Here is a 20151-nt window from a genome sequence, read left to right as displayed (position 1 = left end):
GCCCCTGAACAGGAGTGGCTTTGGGACAATTCTCTGAATGTCCTTGAAAAAACAATTTGATCAATTATAGAATAAGGGTGTAATGTAACAAAATGTGGAAAAAGTCAAGGGGTCTGAATACTTTCCCGAATGCACTGTATTTTTCATTTGTTAAAGATGTCCACCAGCATAATACCAGAGCCATAGATTCTAATATTCACTGTTTTAAATATAAGAGTCTATCTGGTAAGAACACATTTTTATATACGAATGTTGTTGAGTGGTACAAACTACCACAGCAACTCAAAGCCATACCAACAATAACCTCTTTTAGAAAAGAATGTCAGAAGCTTGCTAATGTGAACAGTTTTTGTCTGTATCTCTGTAATGTGTCTGTATATGTAATTGTATATGTATTTTCAACCTGGTCTCAGAGCATTTCGTATTTTTCTGTACGTAAATCTGGGACATTCCATTTGGTATGTATTAATTTGAGGATGTCTATCACCCATTTCGTATGAATTTGCAAAAAGTATAATATGTTACAAAATATACATATTTTTACAATTTATGTATGTTTTTGAGGGGGGTGCATTTTTGTTATGATACCTTGAGTTGGACCAGCCCCCCCCAAAATAATTTCAAACTGTCCCTAAACAACCCTGTTTCGACCAGCTAAGAGTGTATCTAAACCCCTTCTCCATCTAATATATAGCATGGAAGAGAGAGGGAAATGAAAAATATCAGAACGGTTTCTGTCCTCAGGCCTATTACTACAGATCCAAGTTCATTCCTTGGGCTCTCGCCCAATGGAATCACTCTAAGCAATACATCAAGAAAATGGATGGGGGGTATGGAGATTCAAACCGAGCGTGCTGGGCACAGTCATTGTAGACATCATTGGGTCCAGGCTGAGTAAAGGGTTGTAGCCCTTCTCCTGCCCCCATCTAATAGGCAGTGCTGCCTGGGTGACAGGAGCCCATAAATAACGAAGTTGGTGTGCCAAAGGAACGCACTCACCCGGACATGGACACGCATCAGCACAGCAGACTGCTATGGCAACCGCAGGATCCATGGTTTAGCATGGACCATCTGGGTGCTCAAATAAATCATTTCACGAGATGTCGAGCAATTTTGTGTCACACAAGAAATACATTCAACAAAGATGGCAGCATCCTTGATAAGTATGTTTTGAATGCAGTGAAGCATCAAACATGCTCTTTAGTCATTCATACTTAGAACAGCGGCGTGAACGCTGACAATAGAAGACTTTCAACAGCTAACATGGAAAAAAGAGAATTCAACACTTCGCTAGTAGTAAATCATTTATTTTCCTCCATGTTATATCATACTGCTCTTAGTCTTATTTAGCTTGAAACCAGGGTAATGTTAAGCATCAAAAATTCATTTTTTTGCAGAAATTCCTTCTTGAACATGAACTTTCATGTGCGTTAATAACAAACTTGTATGCAATCTGTAAATACAAAATACAATTGTTAAATTACTTGCCTATTTGGTTTAGCCACAGAAAAAGATAGGAATCTTCCCGCTAGCCATGATTGGCTGAGATAATGGATGGGCTGGACATGATGAGAGATGAGTTGGTCTGCCATGTAGCATGCCATGTAGTCTAGTCTTCCTCAGCTTTTTTGAAAGATATATCCATGGAGAACTGCAAAAGTGTTGCTACAGCTCTCAACAACATTGCTGCCCTGAGTTTAGCAGGCACTATCGACAAAGATCAATGGGAAAAAGTTGTGATGGACTACTTTCTGGAATGAATCAGACGATGAAAAAATCCCAGACTTAAATAAAAGCATTTGAATTGAAACAGACATTGTTGAGTCTTCTGATGACATTTGTGGGGGGAAAAAACTAACATCAATACTTTGTTGTCACGGAAGAAGTTGACCGAGTTTTAAAATCATTGGAAAACCTGCTGGAAATGGAGTATGAGAACAAGATAAAGACATTTCTGACATTTGATTGCAAATGTGGAGGGAGTCGAAAAGAGAACACAGAAGGATGTTGTATCAAAATCTTCATACTAAGAGCAATCATGACATCCGTGACAGAGAGGGAGAAGAATCTGATGATTCTTATGGCATTGCACACAGTCAGTGTGAACCGGAGTGACTTGACACAATGGCCCAAGCAAGCTGTACAAACAAAACGCAAACAACAAAAGGACATAGGGGTTCCAGTCTGTCCTGGAGTGTTCATCCACGTATACGGTTAAGAGTCTAGCTACATTTTCAGATATTATACGGTTCTAATTTAGTCAGAAAGTCATTTTCATTACAAGTTAAAGAGTACTGTTAGCTGGCTGGCACGTTAGCTACGTGTATGCTTTATGAAGTAATATTATTCATGTCTTAGAAATCTGTTTCATTGCTAGTTACAGGCTTCTACTAGCTAGTTAACATTGAACCTAGTTGGTTAGCTTAAGCTACCGGCATATTCATACTACATAATGCATGGTGGCTAGCTATGACAATCCATGTGTATTGCTAATGCATGGGTTGGGATTATTGTCCTTTGTTCAACTAGCTAGCAAGATACATGTTTAAGTTATAAATTGCTCCACTTCGCTAGATGATTACATGACCCGTCAACTTAGTCAGGTGTGTTTGGGGGTGATTACGGCCATCAATTGTATTTCATAAACGTGTGAACAGGTCTAGACAATAGAGACCCATCCACTTAGCTAGGTGTTGCTGGGGGATGGTTTTAGCCTCTCTTTCACACGACCCATCAATTTAGACTAGTGTGTCTGGGTAAGCCTCATCTATGAATGACCAAATACTTTTTATCTGGAATGTTTCTTTCAGCATCAGCAGAACACGCTTGACTCTCCTCCACCAGACATATAAGGAGATTGGTCTAATTCCTCCCATTAAAAAGAGAGCCGACCCATGAGGATTTGCAGCGAGTTGTGAACTTCATCAACTACACTGCATTCTGAAAGTATTCAGACCCCTTCCCTTTTTTTCACGTTTTGTTACGTTACAGCCTTATTCTAAATTGTATTAAATTCTGTATTTTTTCTCACCAATCTACACACAATACCCCATAATGACAAAGCAAATACAGATTTTTAGACATTTTTGCAAATGTATTACAAATTAAAAACAGAAATACCTTATTTCCACAAGTATTCAGACCCTTTGCAATGAGACTCCTTTTTCCATTAATTATCCTTGAGATGTTTCTACAACTTGATTGGAGTCTACCTGTGGTAAATCCAATTGATTAGACATGATTTGAAGGGCCCACACCAGTCTATATAAGGTCCCACAGTCGACAGTGCATGTCAGAGCAAAAACCAAGCCATCAGGGAGAAGGAATTCAAAATCAAATCAAATTGATTCATATAGCCCTTCATACATCAGCTGATATCTCAAAGTGCTGTACAGAAACCCAGCCTAAAACCCCAAACAGCAAGCAATGCAGGTGTAGAAGCACTGGGGCGAAGGTTCACCTTCCAACAGAAAACGACTCTAAGTACACAACCAAGACAAGGCAGGAGTGGCTTCAATTTTAGAATAAGGCTACAATGTAACAAAATGTAGAAAAAGTGAAGGGGTCTGAATACTCTCCGAATGCACATGCACTGTATGCCGAGGATAATAAAATTATATTAATAGGACACCACCCAGGACACAAACACTTTGGTGGATAGCTGCTGCCATCTCATGTGACAAAAGCAGTGGTGTGGCATCTCTAAAAGTATGTTGTTGACTTGGTATGTCAACAGCACACTGTTGATCATTTCTTTTACCACCGACATGATGCTCTCGATGATGGAGCTGTATAACTTTTTGAGGATCTGGGGACCCATGCCAAACCTCCTGAGGGGGAAAAGGTGTTGTCGTGCCCTCTTCACGACTGTATTGGTGTGTTTGGACCATGATAGTTTGTTGGTGATGTGGACACCAAGGAACTTGAAACTCTCGACCCGCTCCACTACAGCACTGTCGATGTTAATGTGGGCTTGTTCGGCCCTCCTTTTCCTGTAGTCCACGATCATCTCCTTGATCTTGATCACATTGAGGGAGAGGTTGTTGTCCTGACAACACAGGAGGGGACAAAGCACACACCCCTGAGGGGCCCTGGTGTTGAGGATCAGCGTGGCAAATGTTGTTGCCCACCCTTATCATCTGGGGGCGGCCCGTCAGGAAGTCCAGGAACCAGTTGCAGAGGGAGGTGTTTAGTCCCAGGGTACTTAGCTAGTGATGAACTTTGTGGGCACTATGGTGTTGAACTCTGAACTGTAGTCAATGAACAACATTCTCACATAGGTGTTCCTTTTGTCCGGGTGGGAAAGGGCAGTGTGGAGTGCGATTGAGATTGCGTTATCTGTGGATTTGTTGGGGCGGTATGCGAATTGGAGTGGGTCTAGGGTTTCCGGTATGATGGTGTTGATGTGAGCAATGACCAGCCTTTCAAATCACATCAAGTTTAGAGATGTGAGTGTTACGGGCGGTAGTCATTTAGGACAGAAACAACCATCTTTCTGGTAAGAAGAGGTGCGGGGGGGTATGCCTTATGATTAACGAGATGTGGTGTGATCATAACCACATACAGGAACTCAAGTCTTTCTGTTCACCTGACTTAGAATTCCTCACAATCAAATGTCGACCGCATTATCTACCAAGGGAATGCTCTTTGATTATAATCACAGCCGTATATATTCCCCCCCAAGCAGACACATCGATGGCCCTGAACAAACTTTATTTGACTCTATGCAAACTGGAAACCACATATCCTGAGGCTTTATTCATTGTAGCTGGGGATTTTAACAAGGCTAATCTGAATACAAGACTCCCTAAATTATATCAGCACATCGATTGCGCAACCAGGGCTGGTAAAACCCTAGATCATTGTTATTCTATTTGATTATTTATCCGCGATGCATATAAGGCCCTCCCCCGCCCTCCTTTCGGAAAAGCTGACTACGACTCCATTTTGTTGCTCCCAGCCTACAGACAGAAACTAAAACAAGAAGCTCCCGCGCTCAGGTCTGTTCAACGCTGGTCCGACCAATCTGATTCCACGCTTCAAGACTGCTTCGATCACGTGGATTGGGATATGTTCCGCATTGCGTCCAACAACAACATTGACGAATACGCTGATTCGGTGAGCGAGTTCATTAGAAAGTGCATTGACGATGTCATACCCATAGCAACGATTAAAACATTCCCAAACCAGAAACCATGGATTGATGGCAGCATTTGCGTGAAACTGAAAGCGCAAACCACTGCTTTTAACCAGTGCAAGGTGACCGGAAACATGACCAAATACAAACAGTGTAGCTATTCCTCCGTAAGGCAACCAAACAAGCTAAGCGTCAGTATAGAGACAAAGTAGAGTCGCAATGCTGTCCCACATGCTTCAAGAGGGCCAACATTGTCACAATTCAACGGCTCAGACACAAGAGGTATGTGGCAGGGTCTTTGAGCACAATACAGTGCCACTGACACTGCCCGATACCAAAACCTGCGGACTCTCCTTCACTGTAGCCGATGTGAGTAAAACATTTAAACGTGTTAACCCTCGCAAGGCTGCAGGCCCAGACGGCATCCCCAGCTGCGTCCTCAGAGCATGCGCAGACCAGCTGGCTGGTGTGTTTACCGACATATTCAATCAATCCTTATCCCAGTCTGCTGTTCCCACATGCTTCAAGAGGGCCACCATTGTCCCTGTTCCCAAGAAAGCTAAGGTAACTGAGCTAAATGACTACCGCCCCGTAGCACTCACTTCCGTCATCATGAGGTGCTTTGAGAGACTAGTCAAGGACCATATCACCTCCACCCTACCTGACACCCTATACCCACTCTAATTTGCTTACCGCCGAAATAGGTCCACAGACGATGCAATCGCAACCACACGCACACTGCCCTAACCCATCTGGACAAGAGGAATACCTATGTGAGAATGCTGTTCATCGACTACAGCTCAGCATTCAACACCATAGTACCCTCCAAACTCGTCACCAAGCTCAAGACCCTGGGTCTCGACCCCGTCATGTGCAACTGGGTACTGGACTTCCTGATGGGCCACCCCCAGGTGGTGAGGGTAGGTAACAACATTTCCACCCCGCTGATCCTCAACACTGGGTCCCCACAAGGGTGCGTTCTGAGCCCTCTCCTGTACTCCCTGTTCACCCACGACTGCGTGGCCATGCACGCCTCCAACTCAATCATCAAGTTTGCGGACGACACTACAGTGGTAGGCTTGATTACCAACAATGACGAGATGGCCTACAGGGAGGAGGTGAGGGCCATCGGAGTGTGGTGTCAGGGAAATAACCTCACACTCAACATCAACAAAACAAAGGAGATGATTGTGGACTTCATGAAACAGCAGAGGGAGCACCCCCTATCCACATCGACGGGACAGTAGTGGAGAGGGAAGTAAGTTTTAAGTTCCTCAGCGTACACATCACGGACAAACTGAAATTGTCCACCCACACAGACAGCGTCGTGAAGAAGGCGCAGCAGCGCCTCTTCATCCTCAGAAGGCTGAAGAAATTCGGCTTGTCACCAAAAGCACCCATAAACTTCCACAGATGCACAATCGAGAGCATACTGTCGGGCTGTATCACCGCCTGGTAAGGCAACTGCTCCGCCCACAACCGTAAGGCTCTCCAGAGGGTAGTGAGGTCTGCACAACGCATCACCGGGGGCAAGCTACCTGTCCTCCAGGACACCTACACCACCTGATGTCACAGGAAGGCCATACAGATCATCAAGGGCAACAACCACCCGAGCCACTGCCTGTTCACCCCGCTATCATCCAGAAGGCGAGGTCAGTACAGGTGCATCAAAGCACGGACCGAGAGACTGAAAAACAGCTTCTATCTCAAGGCCATCAGACTGTTAAACAGCCACCACTAACATTGAGTGGCTACTGCCAACACACTGACTCAACTCCAGCCACTTTAATAATGGAAATTGATGTAAAAATATATCACTAGCCACTTTAAACAATGCTACTTAATATAATGTTTACATACCCTACATTACTCATCTCATATGTATATGTATATACTGTGCTCTATATCATCTACTGCATCTTTATGTAATAGATGTATCACTAGCCACTTTAAACTATGCCACTTTGTTTACATACCCTACATTACTCATCTCATATGTATATACTGTACTCTATACCATCTACTCCATCTTGCCTATGCCGTTCTGTACCATCACTCATTCATATATCTTTATGTACATATGCTTTATCCCTTTACACTTGTGTGTATAAGGTAGTAGTTTTGGAATTGTTAGTTAGGATTACTCGTTGGTTATTACTGCATTGTCGGAACTAGAAGCACAAGCATTTCGCTACACTCGCATTAACATCTGCTAACCATGTGTATGTGACAAATACATTTTATTTGATTTGAGGAAGGTTACCTTCTCATTCTTGGGCACAGGGACTATAGTGGTCTACTTGAAACACGTAGGTATTACAGAGTCGGTCAGGGAGAGGTTGAAAATGTCAGTGAAGACACTTGCGCTCTGGTAATCAGTCTGGCCCCGTGGCCTTGTGAATGTTGACCTGTTTAAAGGTCTTAATCACATCTGCTATGGAGAGCATGATCACACAGTCGCCCAGAACAGCTGGTGCTCTCCTGCATGCTTCAGTGTTGCTTGCCTTGAAGCGAGTATAAAAGGCATTCAGCTCTTCTGGTAGGCTTGCATTACTGGGCAGCTCGTGGATGGGTTTCCCTTTGCAGTCTGTAATAGTTTGCAAGCCCTGCGAGTGGCCCAGCGGTCTAAGACACTGCATCTCAGTGCTAGAGGCGTCACTACAGACACTCTGGTTTGAATCTAGGCTGTATCACAACCGGCTGTGAATGGGAGTCCCATAGGGCGGCGCACAATTGGCCCAGCATCGTCTGGGTTTGGCCGGTGTAGGCCGTCATTGTAAATAAGAATTTGTACTTAATTAACTGACTTGCCTAGTTAAATAAAGGTGAAATGTTTTTTTTAATACCCCCCAAAAATTGATGAGCATCAGAGCCGGTGTAGTAGTATTCAATCTTAGTCCTGTATTGACGCATTGCCCGTTTGATGGTTTGTCTGAGGGCATAGAGGGATTTCTTATAAGCTTCCATATTAGTGTCCCTCTCCTTGAAAGCGGCAGCTCTAGCCTTTAGCTCAGTGTGGTTGTTGCCTGTAATCCATGGCTTCTGGTTGGGATATGTACGTACAGGTCACTGTGGGGACGAAGTCGTTGATGCACTTATTGATGAAGCTGGTGACTGAAATTGTATACTCCTCAATGCCATTGGATGAATCACGGAACGTATTTCAGTCTGTGCTAGAAAAGCAGTTCTGTAGCGTAGCATGCATCAGGATGTATTACTGCTTTGCTCAACAGCTAAGCAACGTTTCCTCCTTCATAAATGGGAAGCATCTTGCACTGACCTGTGTAAAGACAGACTGACAGGGACTTAATTAATTTATCATATGTTCTTTCTTGTTGTTTGCAGGTGCTTTATAGATGGACAGCTATTCTGAGACAGTGCCATAACACAGTGGCTGTACTAAATTCTACAGGGACTTCAGGTTACAAAAAAAAGAACGTATGGGAACTGTAAAAATATCTGAACACTATGTAGTGTGTATGAGCACACATGTACTCAATTACATGCTTGCTTACACAGACGGACTTATACATACACACTTGATGTCGCTCTCTTCTCTCCCTCTCTCTATTGTCGAGAACTGTTCTATAATTTAATTTGTTTGTCTATCTTTTCTGTCTTTTTTACATGTTTATATATGTTTACAGCAAGCAAGGGGGAGATATCAGAATTGGGACATTTGGGAATAATAACATATTGTACGGAAATAATTTGTATTGTAGTGAATTACTATATAGTAATGAAAGGTCTCTTTCATGATCATGTGAAATGTCAATTGCTATGGAAATGCTGGGATGTGTTTTTCAATGATGTTAAAGGTAATTGTGATGCAATGATGGTGATACATGAATCACAATTATCATCATGAACCACACAGACACTCAACCATGCAAATTGGCGGGGATATTATTTATTTGGACATCACACATTAGTCTTACTCTTATACAGACATTGTACACACCCTCACTAAATTACATCCAATATCATACACATCAACCTACTCAGATTTACTACAAACATAATATCTTGTCTCAATTTTCTAACATCTGTGGCATTGGCTCACAGGCAACGGAATAAAACAAAAATTGCTAGAACCTACTGTTACGCGGAGCGGCACAGGGGAACCCAAGAATAGACTCAGATGAGGAGACAGGGATGAATGAACCAGATATTTATTGTTACACAGGGAGCTATGGAGTACAGATCCGGGGAAGCTTGGGTGAGTTACAGAAAAACCAGATGTGGAGACTGAGGTTGGAGTTGGCTGAGTAGAACAGGGTGAACAGGTCCTGAGGGGAATCCAAGGTAGTGCTGGTGAGCAAGGTAGTTGGGTGGTGAGATGTGGACCAGGAGACAGGAGCCAGAGACAGAGTGGTAACTGTAATGAGAGGATAAACGGTGTCAGGCAGGGAAAGGCACAGCATCTTGAACAATCATAAATGGCTAGAATCATGAACTGACTGAGCAGAGATTACGATCTGGCAGAGTGGAAGTAGCAGGACTGAGTATTTGTAGAGGTCTTGATTATGGAATGAGTTGCAGCTGGTAGGGATCTGCTCTGACTCCAGCACCCCTGTCTCCAACCACAATCACAGAGAGGGAGAGGGAGAGGGAGTGTACAGGGGGAGTAACTGCAGGTCAAGAAGACACCGGATGATTACCAGAGGGCGTATCAGGAGCAGATGTGACATTACCCCCTCTCTACATACGTGTGCATTATGCACATTACATGCGCATTACCCGGCTTGTCTGGGTGTGAGGTTTGAAAATCCTGTAAGATGGAGGGATCCTACTTCTTGAATTCTAAATATCAGACATTTATTTATGGTAAGGGGTGAAATAAGTATACCCAGTTATAATTGTAATGGTTTAGTAGATTATAAAAAAAGAAGATCAGTCTTTACATGGCTAAAAGAAAAGGAATATAACATATACTGTTTACAGGAAACTCACTCTACATCCTTAGATGAAGTTGCGTGGAAAAGGGAATGGGGTGGTGAAATAGTTTTCTGTCAAGGACAAAGGAACTCAAAAGGTGTGATGAAATTAATTTACAAAAATGTAGATCTGAATGTGCAAATAGTCAGGAATGATTCGCAAGGAAGGTGGATCTAAAGTGTACTAAAAAGAGATTTGGCTAATTAATCTATATGGTCCAAATCACGATGATCCATACTTCTTCGAAAATATTTATACAAATGTATTGAACTTACAGGAAACAAATGATCAAATCATTGTGGGTGGGAGACTATAACACAGTGTTAAGTACCTCAATGGACCATAAAGGAAATCACTCTACAAACTATCGTCACCGTGCTCTTAAGGAAATTACAAATATTATGGACACATTAGAAGTAGTGGATATTTGGAGACTAAAAAACACCGACCTAGTGAGATATACATGGAGGAGACTTAATCAAGCTATTTGTCTTGACTACTTTCTTGTTTCTTTCACTCTTGCATCAAAGGTAAAAAACGATTTTAATAGCAGACAGAATGCGATCGGATCATCATCTAATTGGCCACATAACTCTTTCCATGTGGATGGGGATATTGGAAATGTAATCAAAGTTTACTGGAGGAAAACTTATTTTTAACTAAGACAAAATCATTTATAACAGAATTTTTCCAGTATAATATAGATTCAGCAAATCCCCTTATTGTTTGGGATACCTTTAAGTGTACCTTCTGAGGTCATTCTATTAAATATTCATCAATAATAAAAAATCAGTTTCTGGCTAAAGAGACAAGACTAAGAAGGGAAATACATGAACTAATAGTACAGGTAGATAGCAAAAAAAAACGATACTACAGAGATACAAAATAGGTTAGAGGAAAAACAAAAATAACTAGATGGACTTACTCCAGAACGATCTAATGTAATCTATTACAAAAATAAGTAGAGGGGCTTATTGAAGAACGCTCTAATGTAATCTATTATAAAAATAACTAGATGGACTTACTCCAGAATGATCTAATGTAATCTATTACAAAAATAAATAGAGGGACTTATTGAAGTACGCTCTAATGTAATCTATTATAAAAAATAACTTGAGGGACTTATTCCAGAACGATCTAATGTAATCTATTCCAAATATAACTAGAGGGACTTATTTTAGAATACTCTAATGTAATCTATTACAAAAATAACTACAGGGACTTATTCCAGAACGCTCTAATGTAATCTATTACAAAAATAAAGCAAACTAGAAGTAATATGCAATTAAAATTCAAAAATTCTTCCTGAATCTCCAACACAGGAACGCTAACAAAAATAATTTGCAGAAACTTGTTACTGAAGGCAAAGTCATCTATGATTCTCCAAATTATATTTTAAAAGAGGAAGCTAAATATTTTTAGCAGATGTTCTCTTTTCCGTCGCAACCTCTCCCACTGAATGAAGATTATGGTAAGGAATTCCTTCCAAATAATAATGAAAATGGAAAATTAACAAAGGTTCAGAAGGATCCGTGTGAAGGCCAAATTACAGAGGAAGATCTTTTTGAGGCTATTAAATCATTTCTGTCTAGAGAAGCCCCAGGGCTTGATGTCATACTGGTAGAGGTATATCAAGCCTTTTTTGATATACTAAAATCTCCATTGTTAGATTGTTTTAACTACTCCTATAGAAATGGCACTCTGTCAGGTACTCAACAGGAAGGTCTGATTTCACTATTATTTAAACAAGACCCTGATGGCAAATATAAAGATCCAGTCAATCTAAAACACCGGAGGCCCCTTACACTCATTGTTGTGATGCAAAAATACTAGTGAAATGCATAGCACTCAGAATTAAAATTGTTTTACCAGGTATTGTTCATCCTGATCAGACAGGTTTTTTACATGGACGATACATTGGAGATAATATGCGACAACTACTATAAATAATAGAACATCTAAGAAGCCAGGCCTGGTATTTACGAATTTTAAAAAGGCATTTGATAAAGTAAGACTGAATTTAATTTATAAATGCCTGGATATTTTCAATTTCGGTTATTCTCTTATAAAATGGGTAAAGTAATGTATACCAACCCCAGGTGAAAAATAGTAAATAATGGCTACTTCTCAGTGTCATTCACTGATCTGTTTCACCTGTCCTTGTGCTTGTCTCCACCCCCCTGCAGGTGTCACCCATCTTCCCCATTATCCCACTTGTATTTCTTTCTGTGTTTTCTATCTTTTGCCAGTTCATCTTGTTTGTTCAAGCATAGCAGCGTTTTGTCTTAGCACCTGTTTGTCCCTAGTCTTTATTTTTTTCTCGTCCTCCTGGTTTTTGACCTTTGCCTGTCCTGACCCTGTACCCACCTGCCTGATCACTGCCTGTCGTCTTGTACCTTTACTACACCTCTGGATTATCGACCTCTGCCTGACCTGAGCCTGCCTGCCATCCTGTACCTTGACCTCTGCTCTGGATTATCGACCTCTGCCTGACCTGAGCCTGCCTGCCATCCTGTACCTTGACCTCTGCTCTGGATTATCGACCCCTGCCTGCCTGGACCTTTCATTTGCCTGCCCCTGTGGTAACAAACATTATTACTTCACACAGTCTGCACTTGGGTCTTACCTTGATTCCTGATACTCCTGAGAGTTTTGAATTGTCAAGAGGAGTTAGATATAGTGACAGCGGACACCCTTGTTTATTTGTTCTGGCCATCGAAATGCTAGCTATTAAAATCAGATCCAATAACAACATTAGAGGATTAGAAATCCAAGGCTTAAAAACAAAGCTACCCATGTATGCCGATGACTCAAGTTTTATATTAAGTCCGCAAGCTAGATCCCTGCAATGTCTCATTGAATATCTAGATAGCTTTTCTGGACTAAAACCTAATTATGATAAGTGTACAATATCAGGTATTGGATCTTTAAAAAATACAACTTACATTACCCTGCAGTTTACCTATAAAATGTGCTGACGGTGAAATTACATAATTGGTACTCGTATCACAAAATACAGTTGAAGTCGGAAGTTTACGTACACAACAAATTTCGTATATTTTTATGGGGCAGCAGGGTAGCCTAGTGGTTAGAGCGTTGGATTAGTAACTGAAAGGTTGCGTGTTCAAATCCCTGAGCTGACAAGGTACAAATCTGTCGTTCTGCCCCTGAACAGGCAGTTAACCCACTGTTCCTAGGCCGTCATTGAAAATAAAAATGTGTTCTTAACTGACTTGCCTAGTTAAATAAAGGTAAAAAAATAAATGGCTGCAGGGTCAGTATTGAGTAGCTTGGATGAAAAGGTGCCCATTGTAAATGGCCAGCTCCTCAGTCTCAGTTGCTAATATATGCATATTAGTATTGGATAGAAAACACTCTGAAGTTTCTAAAACTGTTTGAATTATGTCTGTGAGTATAACAGAACTCATTACAAGGAAAAACCTGAAATTCCACTTCCTGTTTGTATTTTTTCTGGGGGTGGCAGATTTTCAACCAAGCTCTCATTGAAATTACAGCCTTCCACTAGATGTCAATAGAACTGTGTCTGACTCTATGTGAAGGGGGGGTCAAAGGAGACAGGATATAGTCACCACTACCACGAGTTGCCCATGCTTTCACCATGCGCGTTCACAGGGGAAGGACCTGCGTTCCACTGTTCATCTGAAGTCATTCTAATTCTCCGGTTGGAACGTTATTCAAGATATATGTAAACAACATGCTAAAGATTGATTCAGTACATCGTTTGACATGTTTCTACTGACTGTTACGGAACTTTTGGACATTTTGTCACGTTATAGTGGACGCGCTTTGACTTTGGAATTGTTACCAAACGCGCTAACCAAAGTAGCTAATTGGACATAAATAACGGACATTTTCGAACAAATTAAGCATTTATTGTGGACCTGGGATTCCTAGGACTGCATTCTGATGAAGTTCATCAAAGGTAAGGAAACATTTATCATGTATTTTCTGGTTTCTGTTGACTACAACATGGTGGCTAATTTGGCTCCTGTTCTGAGCTCCGTCTCAGATTATTGCATGGGTTGCTTTTTCCGTAAACTTTTTTTGATATCTGACACAGCGGTTGCATTAAGGAGAGGTGTGTATATATATAATTCTATGTGTATAACTTGTATTATCATCTACATTTATGATGAGTATTTCTGTTGAAATGTGGCTATGCAAAATCACTTGATGTTTTTGGAACTAACGCCAATGTAAACTTTTTTTAAATATAAATATGAACTTTATCAAACAAAACATGCATGTATTGTGTAACATGAAGTCCTATGAGTGTCATCTGTTGAAGATAATTCAAGGTTAGTGATTAATTTTCTCTATTTCTGCTTTTTGTGAATGCTATATTTCGCTGGGAAATGGCTGTGCTTATTGTGGTTTGGTGGAGACCTAACATAATCGTTTCTAGTGGTTTCGCTGAAAAACCTATTTGAAATTGGACACTTTGGTGGGATTAACAACAATATTAACTTTAAAATGATATAAGACACGTATGTTTTAGGAATTGTAATTATGATATTTCTGTGGTTTGAATTTGGTGCCCTCTATTTTCACTTGTAGTTGTCATATCGATCCCGTTAGCGGGATTGCAGCCATAACAAGTTAAACTATATTTTTGGCAAGTTGGTTAGGACATCTACTTTGTGCATGACAAGTCATTTTTCCAACAGTTTACAGACTATTTCACTTATAATTCACTATCATAATTCCAGTGGGTCAGAAGTGTACATACACTAAGTTGATTGTGCCTTTAAACAGCTTGGAAAATTCCAGAAAATTATGTCATGGCTTTAGAAACTTCTGATAGGCTATTTGACATTTGAGTCAATTGAAGGTGTACATGTGGATGTATTTCAAGGCCTACCTTCAAACTCAGTGCCTCTTTGCTTGACATGGGATAATCAAAAGAAATCAGCCAAGACCTCAGAATTGTTTTTGTAGACAACAAGTCTGGTCAATCCTTGGGAGCAATTTCCAAACGCCTGAAGGTACCACGTTCAACTGTATGAACAATAGTATGCAAGTATAAACACCATGGGACGACGCAGCCGTCATACTGCTCAGTAAGGAGAAGCATTCTGTCTCCTAGAGATGAACGTACTTTGGTGCAAAAAACTAGTCTTATATCAACATAACATGAAAGGCATCTCAGCAAGGAAGAAGCCACTGCTCCAAAACCGCCATAACAAAGCCAGACTATGGTTTGCAACTGCACATGGGGTCAAAGATTGTACTTTTTGGAGAAATGTCCTCTGGTCCGATGAAACAAAAATGGAACTATTTGGCAATAATGACCATCATTATGTTTGGAGGAAAAAGGGGGAGGCTTGCAAGCTGAAAAACACCATCCCAACTGTGAAGCACAGGGGTGGCAGCATCATGTTGTGGAGGTGTTTTGCTGCAGGAGGGACTGGTGCACTTCACAAAATAGATGGCATCATGAGGTGAAGAGGGCAACATCCCGGAGTCACCTCTTCACTGTTGACGTTGAGACTGATGTTTTGCGGGTACTATTTAATAAAAGTTGCCAGTTGAGGACTTGAGGCATCCATTTCTAAAACTAGAGAGGGGGGGGGGGGTGTCACGCCCTGGCCATAGAGGCTTTTATTCTCTATTTTGGGTAGGCCAGGGTGGGCATTCTAGTTTCTTTATTTCCATGTTTTCTGTTTCTATGTTTTGACAGAGTATGGTTCTCAATCAGGGACAGCTGTCTATCGTTGTCTCTGATTGGGAATCATACTTAGGCATCATTTCCTTTGTATTTTGTGGGTACTTGACTTTGTTAGTGGCACTATAGCCCTAGTAAGCTTCACGGTCGGGGTCTTTGTTTCTTGTTTTGTTGGCGACATTTACATATATGAAGAAAAATGTACGCTCCCCACGCTGCACCTTGGTCCGGTCATTTCCACGACGACATCCGTGGGGGTGGGGAATGGAAATAATTGTATTTTTTTTTTCTTGGGAAGACTGTGGGAGGTGTCTCGGATAGTTGAGGGGCAGCTATTGGGGAACTGTGGGGAGGATTTTGGAGAGTTCAGGTCCCCGGTTTTGGCCTTGTAGGAGATCTGTCGACATGCCCCTGAGCAGGGCATTGACCCTGGATACTTGTGTGTCACTCTGAATGTGAGTCTGTTGGATGACTGGTGTGATGTAGTTTGAGTGGCTTCACTGCAAGTATATTGTATATTGTATGTTTTGGATGAAATAAAAAAACATTAAGTGCACTATCCTTCTGACCATATGTAACCAGGACCCATCTCCATTTTCACTACAGTCGTCGCAAGTATGGTTGTTTGATCTCTGCTGTGAAGGAATACCACAAGTCAACTACATGATTGATGAAGGCATGTCATTCAGCAAAGTCAGCTGTTCTGTCATCCACTACATACACCATTTCTTTACCATCTACGGAGTTGGGGAAACAACTGTGGACCTGAATTGTGACAACTGCAGTGGCCAAAAGTTTGTCCTCTGGTATTGTGCCTGGAGGATCATGCACAGGCTTCACCCCAGTTCGGGACCTTCACTTCCTGATCACAGGCCACACCAAGTTTGCCCCTGACTGGTGCTTCGGGCTGATCAAGCAACTCTTCAGAAAGACCAGTGAACAGAGATTGCTGGTGTGGTGAAGGACAGCACTGTGACAGGGGTCAGAATTCCATGGCTGGTTGGACTGGAGGATGATACGGTGGTGATGGAAAGCTATGGCTGGCAATAACACCTGTACTTCAGGCCTCTGCCACAGATCAAGCAGTACCAGCACTTCAGGTGAATATTGCATTGTATAGGTTTATTCTTATCTGAACTTGGAAGGTGAATTGATGTTATGCAAGGTTGTACTGTCTTTTAAATGTTTAGTCTATTTTCCTGTTTTACAGCTTTGATGCTCTGGAGCCTGGTGTTGTTGTCGCCACGGAGCGTTTGGACAAGTTTCAGCTGCTGCACGAAGCTGAAGTCCTTCCTCCCAAAGATGGTCTGCCTGTACAAGTTTTGCAACAAAGAGGCCAGGGACTTCACATGATGAATGATGCCGAATAGTTCTTTAGTACAGTAGGTGTACCAAAACATTCAAGGGTATTTTCTCAAAAGTGAGGTTACAAGTTTATCAAATTTCAAAGCAGCATTACTTTCTCATTTCTCCTCAACTGCACTGCATTGTATATTATTGTAGCTCTGAGTCAGTACTTTTATCCAATGTAGAAAACACAATTTCAAATTTTGTAACAAGACCAAAAATAAGTGGTCTGTCACATGTTGCTTATTATTTTTATTCTCTTTTTGGAACTGAATTGATGTATTGGCTTTGGGACATTTAAAGGGCTTTTATGTTTTGGACCACACACACACACTAATGTACCCAACTCACTCTTCACTCTGAAGAAACACAGATATTTGCAAATCATCTAATGATAACTGGGTTCTTTGTCTGTTCCCTCTATGAAGTTGCCACTGAGTTGCTCTAATCATTTTTATTGTATGAGAAATATTGGTTGGTTACCCCTGTGCTGTGACTTGTGTTTACATGGTGTGTCATATCCATTCTCTCCACTGGTTATCTGGCAAACAGGCTACACTCGAGGGAGTCTCTTCTGCTGATGTGTGTCTGGAAGCGCTCTCCTACTCTCCTACTCTGTTCACTGCCACCCACCTGGCGCACCAAACAAAAATCTTCATCTTTACCCCTCTAAAAACACCACTACAGAATTGGCACCCAAACGGGGACCTATGGAGAAAAGCACCCATGAATTACCCACACACGCAAAGTTGTTGAGTCATGTATTTAATTGGAACCCCATAATGTGTCAATTCTTTCATTGTGGACGGACTCGATTGTGTAATGGAGTTGGAGAGCACTGTGCCTCATCCCCAGGCTTCTGGCTCACCTCTAACCTCTCCACCATTACCCTACCCTCAACCTCTTCCTTTTACCCTGCCCAGACAGACTGGGACAGTTGTCTCTGAGCTCACTGGACAAATGGAACAACAATTGAGACACACTATTAACAGTTTGAAAATGCAGGAGAATGCCGTTCGCAAACTAAGTGAAAGTGTGGAGGCCCATCAGAAAGATGTGCATCTGAGGTTGGCTCACCTACCCCTTCAAATGGAGGAAAACCAACACCAAACTGTATTTGCAAGATTCTCTGAAACAGGATGTTCAATGGAAAATGCAAACTAACCATAATCTAGGCATGACCTGTCTTGAGTCTTGAGTTTAGCAGATTAGCTTTTGTCTCTGTGTTTCATCTCTCTCTGCTAGGTGTGGGTCTATGCAGTGCTTTTGAATTACCTGATGATTGTGTGTGTCTCTCCCGACATGCTAGGTGGGAGCTGTGCTGGGATGTGTGGACCTCACCTTCTTCCCCCTGGACACCATTAAGGCCAGAATGCAGAGCCAGCAGGGCTTCGCAAAGGTTGGGAGTTTCCGGGGCATCTATGCAGGGGTCTCATCAGCTGCCATCGGCTCTTTCCCCAATGATGAGTCACTCATTATGAGTCTCTGGCACCACTAAGACACCACAGACATAGGCTACCTGTTGACAAACTATAATAGCCTACCCAGCATGGAGAGCATCTGATGGGCAAGTTTATTAATGTTTCAAGTGTAATTTTTTCAAATTCTGTCATTCTCTGACATGCACAGTCAACTGTGGGACCTTTTATATAACAAGTGTGTTCCTTTCCAAATCATGTCCAATCAATTGAATTTCCCACAGGTGGACTCCAATCAAGTTGTAAAAACATCTCAAGGATCATAAATGGAAACTGGATAAACCTGAGCTCAATTTCGAGTCTCATATCAAAGGGTCTGAATACTTGTGTAAATAAATTATTAAAAAAAATCTTTAATCCATTTGCAAACATTTTTAAAAACCTGTTTACACTTTGCCATTATGGGGTATTGTGTGTATTTTTATAAGGCTGTAACATAACAAAATGTGGAAAAAGGGAAGGGGTCTGTCATGGATTCCCCTGTACTGCTGCTCATTCCGTGCATTTACAGTATAAGGAGGATCAGAGATATATTCAATTAAATTCATGAGTAGATGTCAAACCTATGTTTAACCCTTTATCATAGTTGGTATCTCTTGATGGATTTGTCCAAAATTGTGTGACATAAAACATTACTTTTCTGTCCTTGCATTTATGGCAGTGTAAGTTTTCGTTATATCATGCATTATTCATTTCAATTAGACATTGAACATGAACCCTGTAAGAATCCTGGATCTAGCCATTTTGGGGTTCTTACTACTACACAAACAGTAATAATGATACTTGGAACAGAGAAGTTTTACATGACTCGTTCAAACTAAAGTTAAAACAGAACATTCATGTGCAGGCACAGTACTCAATTAGTATCAATGCTCTAGGTTCCACAGTAACAACATGAAGTAATGCCTTGGTTATATAATGGTATCACATTATATCATGCATAATAGTTGTTGGACAGTCCTCATGTTATGGGGTAAACAGTTAATGGGCACACAAATCCCAAATGATGTGATTGCAAAATCGAATGCTTCTAACCGAAAGAGTCACCTTACTTTGATACTTAAAACCTAAATCGATACTGTCATTAACGTGGTTCTTCAATAATTATGCATAATACTTGTTGGATGAGCATTTGATTTGGTGTCCAGCTGATAAATTATGCCATGATATTGTCACATCATCGGATCCAGGAAGGAATTTACCGAATGACAGTCAAGTGACGAACAGCTGTTGTGATAGCGCATGCCATGCAACAACAGCCCAAATTCTGGGAAAAAGGTATTAGAGAGGAATGTCAAGAATATTTTATGCTCCTGAAGAGAGTTGTGCCTGGATCCACTTTGGATTTAATATCCCTGGTGAATTGATGTTGATCATCTGTTGTCTGCTTGACTTACACTAGGGCCTCGTTAGATTTAACAGAGAAATCACTAAGGTACTGAGTTCATGTTTTTGTGCCTCGTATTGGACACAGTCTACTGTGCACCGTTGTGTTGGATGAACCATTGTGCAACACCCAATGCTATTCCTATTAATTAGTCTGGATATAATGACAAATGACATAG

General features: G+C 41.3%; 1 long non-coding RNA gene across 1 annotated transcript; it reads left to right on the top strand.

Annotated features, from left to right (window-relative positions):
* Window positions 1-12287: 12287 nt before the first annotated feature.
* LOC116374197 (uncharacterized) lies at window positions 12288-18936 on the top strand. The gene is made up of 4 exons (XR_004210013.1): window positions 12288-12657; window positions 16368-16861; window positions 16972-17143; window positions 18418-18936. It is a non-coding gene; the product is annotated as an uncharacterized LOC116374197 (long non-coding RNA).
* Window positions 18937-20151: the final 1215 nt, after the last annotated feature.

Source organism: Oncorhynchus kisutch, linkage group LG5, assembly GCF_002021735.2.
Source record: "Oncorhynchus kisutch isolate 150728-3 linkage group LG5, Okis_V2, whole genome shotgun sequence".
NCBI lineage: Eukaryota > Metazoa > Chordata > Actinopteri > Salmoniformes > Salmonidae > Oncorhynchus > Oncorhynchus kisutch.
This window is presented reverse-complemented; position numbering and strand designations above follow the sequence as displayed.